This window comes from Poecilia latipinna, unplaced genomic scaffold (genome assembly GCF_001443285.1).
Source record: "Poecilia latipinna isolate Pla-1442-1.1 unplaced genomic scaffold, P_latipinna-1.0 Scaffold593, whole genome shotgun sequence".
Taxonomy (NCBI): domain Eukaryota; kingdom Metazoa; phylum Chordata; class Actinopteri; order Cyprinodontiformes; family Poeciliidae; genus Poecilia; species Poecilia latipinna.
Genome location: NW_015113209.1, coordinates 144,311 through 154,405, shown reverse-complemented (window position 1 = coordinate 154,405; position 10,095 = coordinate 144,311). Strand labels below are relative to the sequence as shown.

The following is a 10,095-nucleotide window of genomic DNA, read 5'->3' as shown; positions in this document are numbered from 1 at the left end:
ACAGCAAACACGGTTGGAGGACTACTTTCTTTGTATTATTATTTGATCATTTGTATGATTTGTTTGCAGTGACTTGCAAAAGTATTCACACCCCTTCAGCATTTCCAATTTTCATTACAGTGTGGCTTAAAATATCCATTTTTGATTGGTCTAGTTTGATTTCCTAATGTTCAGAGACACTGAATTTTGGATTTCTGTTAAGATCTTTGGTTGTTTTGTAGTTTGATTTGATTCTAGTTTCATTATTTTGGGTTAGTTTATTATTTTCAGTCTTGTTCCTATTTTTCTTTATTTCAGTCCTTTCTTGGTAGTTATCAAAACCCCGGTGCCACTCTCGTTCTCTCTCCCTCTCCTCAGTTTGTCTTCTTCTCGCTCCCCTCACACCTGCAGTCAGTTAGCCAATCAGCCCAAGTCCACTGTCTCAGCTTTCAACCTCCCAGCACCTCTTTCTCAGTCACTCCTCGCTGGTTCCTTCCGTTATTTCCCCATGTCTCCTTGTTGGCTTTTTGTTATGTATTACTTTTGCGTTTTTTGTATGTTTGCTTTTTCATCTTTTTTTGTTTGTTTCTTTTTCATCTGACCTTCAAAATCATCTGGTGCCTCTACCTCTCTGCATTTGGGAAAGGTGACGCAACATGACATTTTCTTTACCTGTGAGCTGTAATCATCAAAACTGCAAAAGATTTTTTTTTAAAAAAAGGGTTGAAATATTTACTCTATAAAATGGCTGTTTCACTTTCTGAATGGCATGAAATATTACAAATATATTGCACATTATTATTATTAATATTACTGTACTCAGTATGGGGTGTAGGATAAGACGTACAACATTTTTTTATTTATTTCTGTATGTAGCTCAAAATAAAACAGTCAACTCAAACCTAATGGAATAAACTAGTTCCCATTATGGAATAACGGCCATTATCGTTATCCCATAATGGTCAGAGTTGTGGAGTCGAACACTGAGCTACTGTCCCACCTGAGCTGTGGGTCTCTGCAGCTCCTCCTCAGTTGCCATGGGGATAACGCAGAGCAGTTCAAAATACTCCTCATTTTGAACTTTTCTCCGAGACACATTGAAAGCTTGAGGTATTGTTTTAAGACCTACTTATATGTCCTTCATATAAGCAAGTGGCTCTACTGGATTGAATTGAAAAGATTTGATTTTATTTAGTAAACATTTAAAAACAAAAATAGAAACATGTATGACTTCTTCCACTTTACAAATATGAGAAAGGGTTGGTAGTTTGAACACTTGCAAAAGCTGTAAAGCATATTGGCAGCAGTAGAGCAAAACTTTTCTCAGCAAATCTCATTATGCTTCATAAAGTTTCGATAAGCGAGTCTGGTTCCGTGTCGGACCTCTCTTCCCTCCTTCTCGCTCTATAAATGGGACACTTTCATCTGCGCCGACGTCTTTCTCTCCCTCCAAACCATGACAAACAGATGCATTAGCTCCCTAATTGGTGAACTTTCAAATGAGATGCCTCACGGGCAACCGGGGTTGCCTCCTAGAAATAAAAGCCTCGGCCAATTTGCACTGGAGGTAATTGAATGGCCTGCAGTGAGGGAGAAGAGCGGACGTGCCACGCATCGCGGCCCAATCAGCTTCTCTCTGAGCCGAGCATGAAAAGCCATTTTCCAGCTCTGAATGTGGAGGGTTTGCTCTCTTATTCATGCAGATTCCACTTAGTGCGGCTTTTCCCATCCTCCCTGACTCTGGTTTCTCCTGGGCCGGTTGATTGCTGTTGAATGAGATTTGTGTTGAGGAGCTCCGCATTCCTGATAAATCATTCCTTTGTGTGGGAATCCTGGAAATAGTTACTGTAGAATGGGGTCAGAGGTGGCATTGCGCATCTATCTCGTGTCTGTTTTTCACAGCACTTTTTTGGGGGGCTGAAACTTTTCAAGGACCAGAACAACGTATGAAATCATTTTAGCTCAGCTAAGAGAAGTAAATAAAACGATGAAGTCAGGCAGTCAGCCAAGATGCCTAGAGCTTGTGTGAAGAGCTAAATGTCGCTGACATGACTGTGAGTTAGTGTCAGTGTAGATAGAAAAGTAGAACAAAGTGTAAATTTCCGCCAGAAAACTTTTGAGATTGTCATAAATTTTCTAGAAAAAAAATGCAGAAAGTCAAACAAATTCAAATTTTGAAAATTTTCTGTTTAAAAAATTAAACATTTTTGACAACCTTCGCCATTTCCAACTTTTTTCCACAAAAATTCTGAGATTCATTTTAAAAAATTTTACGGAAATTTACTCCTTCTCCTTTTTCTTTTTTTCTATGTCCAATGGCCCTAATTCACTGCTGTACTGACACAATTAAACAACTTGCATGACTTACAATATTAACTACTATCTTTTCATTCTGTGTACACAAAAGCTTTAAATCATATTTCTCACAGAATACTATAAATTCTATACCGAATTGCAGCGTGTCGCGGTTTGTCGCCTGTAGTAACGGGGTCATACGCCGGCGCCATCTTGTGACGTAAAAAAGGTTAGTCAAAATTTTAACAACTAATGCTGAGTACATAACAGCGGAGGTCGTTTTGAGGGATTTATGTGCAGTTTTGGAGGAAGGAGGCAGATGGTAGTGATGAAGAAGAGGGAGCTGGTTCAAGTGAAGTACGGCAGCCATGTTTTTGGAGCCATATTGTTCAGGAAGCAAAGATGACTCCAACTTTACTGGGGAAGACAGGACAGTGAATGTTTGGAGCTGGAAATCTGTCGCCTCCGAATCACTGAATGGTAACAAACAGATTTATAATAATTATTCATCTTTAATTTTCGTTTAATTCAAATAATCCCGTCACTTTAATGAGTGTTCAAAGGACATAAACCTTACAGGAACGCATGTTTGGATTTTATTCATATTGCCTGTGTCTGAAAAATGCACTGAGACAGCAGTCACACGTCATGATACCTGCACGTGCAAATTGAATGCGGGGAGGTGGGAAAAGTGGCTCAGCCCGACGCCGGGCGTTCCTATCGCCCACCACTGTGACTTTAATACGGCTATATCTATTCATGCTGCATGGTAATGAATTTATACTGATGCACTGAAATGACATTTTTCTGTATATTCGCATGTTATTGGAATACTGGAGATATTTTTGACATAATGAAGGACAATTTGTGCTTGTCTAAGGTTTTCTACTGTCAAAAAAAAAAAAAAAACCTGACGGAGGCTTTGACTTTATTTTTCCACATTATAGCACAACAGTGAAATCCATAGACAATTTTACAAAATATGTAAACGTCAACATTGTTTTTTTTCTCACTTTTATTCACTAGACAATAAATATCACACTTGTTGTAAATGGTGCCTATAACATCTTCTGATTTTAGTTAGCTACCTGTGGTGGAAAATGTTAACAGGTGATATGTCATTAGTTTATTAAACTGATGCTCATGTCATTATTATCTGATAATACATTTCACCACAATCCCCGGTTCATAGGTTTTTTGTTTTTGCAGCAGTCTCCTCCACAGAACGGCTACTGCTTCAGCCTTTTTATTTTTGTCAGAAACTTTTCTATTCCGTGCTAACTAAGCTAGCTTGAAGAGCAAAGCAGCTTGATAAAACTGGCAACCAATCAGAAAGATGGGCATGGCAAATAGCGTTTCAATATTATTTTAATTCAGATTTCATAACGATTAAAAACAGGTTACGTTTTACATAAATATATAAAATCAAGTGAAAAATGTATGGAATTCAATTATTTTTTATTTGTGTGTTTTTGTCATCTTCCCTCCAACTTTCTGAGAGGCCCGTCTAGCGCCCCCAGGTGGCCCCCACTTTGAAAACACTGATAAACACTAAAACACTAATAATTAGCACTTTTCGTATACGTTTTATCTTTTATCAAGTTTGGGGTTTACTTTATTCTAAGGTTTCTCTTCCTTCTCATCCTATTGTTTTCCATTTTGGGATAAAAAGAAGATCTCACTGCCTGTAAAGCTTTCCATCAGATTCCAGAATCGTTCATAAGATCTTCCTAAAAGCACAGACACAAATAGTTGTTTTGGGGGTTTTTTCCAGAGTATGCGTTATTTAGGTCAAGACACATTTTCGGCAAAGTGTTTCTTACCACAATACAAGTGTAAACAAAACAATGCTACATGTATTTCTGGTTCATGTGGAACATCCTATCATCGGAAGGCCCCCTCATCAGGGTCTTTGTTCTATCTGTCTGCATCTGTTTTGGCATCAAAACATAGAGACGCCAAACATACCCTACTCTTATTTATTTTTAGTCCCGTTCTCAAATGGGAATGAGAGCGATTACACTTCCAAGATTGACAATTTTACGCCGGCAAATTAAAAGAACCCTCTGAATTAGGGAGATAATTGCATGCAATCTCCCTTTAATGGCCCTGTCAGTGATTACTGACTGCCTCGGCCGGCCCTATCAGTGGCAGGGGAGGGGAGCGTGCTGAAATGAAATGTCAATCATATTAGCATTAATGAGTAAATTAGCGCGAGTGGCTCATTGTCAGAGCGAATCAGTGCTGACGTGCCACCCTCCAAACCGCTCAGTTAAAGCGGCGCTGCGAGGACGGAAAGATGAGCGAGGAGGGCAAAAAATCTCAGTGAGGGATAAAGGAGGAGGAACGGGGACAAAGAAATTACATGTGGCCACATGAGGCTGACAGCTTATGAGATGTACAATTACCGTCTTCAACCAGTGAGGCAGATTTGTGTGGCAAAAAAGCAGGCGACGGCAATTTCTCTTCATTTTCCCTGTTTTTTTTGTTTTTTGCCAGCCTGGGATTCACTGCAGCATTACTGATGTTAAAGACATGAACAAGGCTTGGCATGTGCTTCCCCAATATTTAATTAGGATTAGTCTCTTTGCTTTAGTCATTGAGCATTTTTCAAACACTCGTCTTACTTTATGATCAATGTGGAAACAATTAAGAGACCACTCCATGGGACTGCGTCCAGTAAATCTGTTATCAGTCTTTCACAAACTCTTTAAGTCAATATTCTGTTCTATTGTTTCATATTCCTGTTAGTTCAGCCTAGTCAATGCTTAAGCCAGTGTCTAGTAGATTCAACAGAATTGGCAGTACTGGCTTGCTGCTGCTCTGCTATGTAGGACGAGACGCCTCCATAGATACAGTCAGTGTGTTCCCTCCTGCTGCAGTCGGCCATTGGTCCCTCATGTTTTTAGTGAGGGAGTAAAGATCATAACCACTAGAGTGATACAGTTGACTGCGATGTTGCTTTGCATTAAGAAGGTCCTGCATTGGAATTCTTGCCTGGGATCTCTGGATGGAATCTGGATGTTCTGACAATCCATGCTTAGGTTACACACCTGAATGTGTAACCTAAGCATGACTTGAGTTGTCCTTACAGTGCTCTGAGTGTTGGCATGCATGGTTGATTGTCCTGTGTATCTTTTGTGTTGCCCTGGCCACATAGTCCCAGTAGCCACTGGTGATGGGCACCAGCCCCCATAGAGATAAACTGGTTTAGACCAAGTATGGACTGCAATTTTGCATAAGCAGGTCCTGGGTTTAAAGCCCAGCCAGGAGCCTTTCTGCATGGAGTCCCTATGAATGGTTCTGTTTCTTGTGTGTCTCTGTATTACCTTGTGATAGATTAGCAACGTGAGATGGCTGACCCCTTCCCTTTCGTCCATTGACCACTTAAGATGGACCATAGCATGAGACCATTAGACGAGGATGGATGGCCACAGGAGGACCACAGGTATCAGCATGGTATGGACAGTTTGAACATATGTCATGTTTGGACTGGTATTGTCCATTCTTGCCCTACAAGAGAAGACTCCTTCCCCAGTCCTCAACCTACCCAGCAGGTTTTAGATGCCTCCCTACTCCAACACAATGAAATGACTGGATTTCCTCTTCAGCATGCCATCAAGTTTGGCAAAGACCTGGTAAGTTTTCCTGGTACAGAAAAACTGTTTATCCACCGTCATCGGTGGCTATGTTAGCTACTCAGTTGTTAGCATGGGCTACCTGTTGCGTAGCAGTGAGCAATAGGGAGGCTGTGAGCAGAGCATTCATGAGCAGGATTGAAAGCACTAAGACCCGCCTCCTGGGCCTGATTGGTTGTTTCTGACTAGGAGACGTGTATTTCTGCAGGTGGCAGCAGGACTACAGGGAGAAGTCCTACTGTAGATTCAGAGAGTGCGTTTCATACACTCTCTGAATCTTGGTTTCATACACTCTCTGAATCTTGTACTGTTCTGATAGTTTTAATAAATATGTAAAAACATATTATTTCTAAACGTTGCGTACTATAGCTTTAATATAGCTTATTCAACCTTTTTTGTTAATTTCACCCACACATGCCAGGTTTCTCAAAATGAATATGAAACTATAGTAGGGACAAAATGGCTTATTCTTATATATAATAGGATTTAAAAATGCCTCATTTGAGTAACTTGTTGAAGAGAACCTGTCCTGAAGAACAAAATGCCAGAGGTCCCTTCACTCCTGTCTACCAGACTTTAGTCTTTACTGAGCTTGTCCCACTCCTCACTTTCAGTTTTAAGACATTTGAGATCTTTCTTGCATCCCCGGCATCCACAACATCTTAATGAGCTCAGCATATGGGCTTTGAACCTAGTAGCTTTCTCCATTCTCTGTGAAGTTCTTGGTGGATTAACAGGCATGTCTGGAGTCATTATCATGTTGCAGTCCAGATTTCACAGATACTCTCACATTTTCCTCAAGCAACCTCTGATCAATGGATCAGTCATCCTGAAATGAAGCATTCACAAATATTTGATCACACTGATGTTAAATGTATGGGGGTGCCACTTTAGACCAGGCTGTACATGTGAAACATTTTGCCCCTCATTGATTAAAATTACAATACATGCTGAAACCTTTGATTTTTTTTATGGGGTATTTTTGGAACTGTTGACCTAATCTTAACACACTTCTGTCTAATCAGTGGAGTTTTAAACCTTCCTCATACACATTTACTCCGCTCTGCGCCCACAATTTTCCCACAGCCCCCCTGTGAACTGAGCGTAAATCAAAAAGAAATTCCTCCAGTTCAACAATTCATCTGACCACAGCCTTGTTAGGCAGGAGGACGGAGGAGAGGGAAGCGTGTGTCAATAAATCATCTGATGCCTGGCTGTATTTATGCCCACAGCAATGAGTTTAACGAGGAGAGCAGTCCTTGAAGCAATATCCTAAGTGGCACTTCATCCCTGTCTCCTTCCCCAGCACCCGCCTCCCTGTATCTCACCTCCTCATCCTTCACAAGGTTTCTGATTGTCAAGTGGCAGAGGATGCTTCAGTTTAAGCGTGCAGACTTGAGAGCGAGAGGACGGGGGGAAAAAAAGGCAGCCCTGAATCACCCGCCACCGTCTGCGAGCTAAAAATTACCCTGTGAGACAGAGGTTTGGAGAACTTCATTTCCTTGTTCATAATTAAACTCCTCAACCTTAATCTGACCGTACCTTTCTCCTGCTGGGGGCTTCCTGCAGTGCTTATTGAGCCCTACTTATTACGTGGATTAGAATCTATCTTCCACTTCAACAGTGGGTCACCCTATTCAATTATTTCAGCCATTCATGGCCGACTAGATGATGAAAGATCCTTGAGATTCTGGTTCGTTCCCAACGCAGACGGTTCATGGGAGGTGACTGGATTTTCTGAGAGACAGTATCTGCCGGGTGCGACATTACTGGAGGCGTGCTGGGATGAAAAGAGTAGCCATAAAAAAGTGAGGCGTTTCAAAGGAGTTCTCATCTGTCCTGCACTGTGCTCTGCGCACCACTGGGAGGCAGTCCTGAGCCACCGCTCCTCTCCTCTGCTTCCTTTCCCCACACTCAGCCACCCACTGCTGCTCTGAGGGTGCTGTTTGTTCTGTTTTCTCCTCACTCAGTCCTCACACTGAGATACAGAGCTTCTTCTTGTCTTGCTGTCAAAACAGAAAAAGATCTGAGTGAAATATTTAAAGAATAAAACAATAACTGTATACCCTTCTTCTGACTCGTTTTTTTCCCTCTCTTTTTTGCCAGTTGGTCTTCCAGAGATTTATATCCCCGAACAAAACTGAATCCGTTTGTTTATTTTCATTATTTTTGTAAAGTGTGTCACATGCAACAAACTGAAATACTCAGATAATAGTCTTAAAACCTCTAACATTCTCACAAGTTCTTTGTGTTCTCCGTGAATGTCCTGAGTTTTGCTCCCTCCATCTTCTAAGTAATGTCTCTGGAAGAAAAAAAAAGCATCCAGCATGATGCTGCCACCACCAAGTCTGGGACAGTGCTGGGTCTCTGTCACACATGGTGCTTCATTTTTATGATTGTGTTTAGAGGAGAGACCAGAAGAAATCATCAATGAATTATGTCACTTAAGTTACAAAAAGAGTTACTGTGCTACTGTGGAACAATGATCCGGGTTTCTTTATCCTAACTTTGCTCCCTGACTAGCTTTAGCATCCATGACGGTGTATTTCTGCAGATGGCGGTAGGACAGGACAGGAGAAGCAAACCCAGCTTTCCACCAACCACAGGACTCCATTTCTGAATTCAACTCAATTCAAGTGAAGGATTCCCTGTAGCGGTCAGTGTTACAGCAACTCTGAAGAAGCTTCTGACAGAAGATGCTCTAACAGCAAGTTTAGGGTGGTCCAAAACGTTCTGACATGCTGAAGCGTCTACTGAAAGGTAAAGCCGTTATCAGCCTCATGATCTGCACTTCAGATCAGAAAAAAGAGCAGAGAATTTATCACCTCCTTTCACCCCACGTGACATAAAGAGAGAGTCTGCAACTGACACCTGGACTGTATCTGTAGATCAGTCAGGGTCAGACCTAGTAGCTTAGCATCAGGTTCAGGAAAGCATGAGAAGAAGCAAAAGCAACGCCACAAACTCCTTTGTCCTCTCAGACCGAGTCCAGGAGTGTGCCCAGTGGAGAACAGGATGCCACACACAAAATAAATCCCCTATGCTTGGGGTCGCCATGGTGAACCTGACCCCTCCACTTCCCTCTCTGGGTATTGTGTGGGCATGTGCATTATAGGGTAAAACAATCTACATTAACAGACATGACTCAAAGAGTATGAAGCCTGGAGAAGAGCTTATAAGAGGTGGGCAGGAGATCAAGAGGAACGGGTGAAAGGTCACAGACAGGCAGGAAGAAGCCTCACCTGGATCTGTCTCTAAGTCCAGTTCCTTGCAAAATTATTCTGATCAGACCAACACAAAGTGCTTCACAGTTGTGAAACAGAAGAGAACGAGGGGGAGAGAACCTAGAAACTGTACTTGAATTAGACCAGCACTACTTCAACATGTTTTCACCAAAGTAAAAGCAAAAAGCTGCAGTCCAAGAAATTACTCAAGTAAGAGTAAAAAAGTATTTGGTAAAAAGTCTACTCATTACTGAGTAACTGATCAAATTATTAATCATTTAATATTTAAAAATAACATCATCAGCTATATGGAAATGTTGGTATTTTAAAGGCCGAAAGGGAAATGTAACTTTTATAAATAAAATGATGATAAAAGAAATAAGATGAGGCAAAATAAATATTTTTCAAAAAATCAGTTTCTGTCAATATAAATCTTGTGAAACTTTAACAAAAACTGTAAATGAGTGTCTGTGGTGAATTTTTGATTAAAACAAGCTTGTTCTTTATTAATTGAAGTTACTGAAGGAGAGAATCCAGAAAATCTACCCCAGTAAAAGTAGTGAAGTTGCCTTAGAATACAGATGTAACAGATTTAACCTTTAAAAAATAATTGTTTCTGCAATATTTACACCAAATTTTGACAAAGAATGACACTAATAGTAACAGAAATATGCTTTTTTTATCTGCTTTCCTTCGTATTAGGTTGGAATCTATAATGAGTAAAAAAAAGAATTCCATCCTCTTTTATTATATTTTTTTTAATTTTTATTAAAAACTCAAAAATTTTTGGTTTTTTTTTTTTTTTTGGGGGGGGGGGGGGGGGGTTAAGTCAAGAAACTTCCTATTGTGGCTCTAAATGAGCTTCATTTTTCTGGCCTGAGAACAAAATGTCTCTTTAGGTTGTAAAGATCTAAATATGCATCTGGAGCTAAAATAGGATCATTTAGATATGTGTGTTA

The 10,095-nt window shown here is 40.5% G+C and overlaps 1 long non-coding RNA gene across 1 annotated transcript; it reads left to right on the top strand.

Annotated features, from left to right (window-relative positions):
- Positions 1-2,487: 2,487 nt before the first annotated feature.
- On the top strand, positions 2,488-7,957 carry LOC106953623 (uncharacterized). Its single transcript, XR_001426234.1, has 3 exons — positions 2,488-2,754; positions 5,614-5,912; positions 7,145-7,957. It is a non-coding gene; the product is annotated as an uncharacterized LOC106953623 (long non-coding RNA).
- The last annotated feature ends 2,138 nt before the right edge of the window (positions 7,958-10,095 follow it).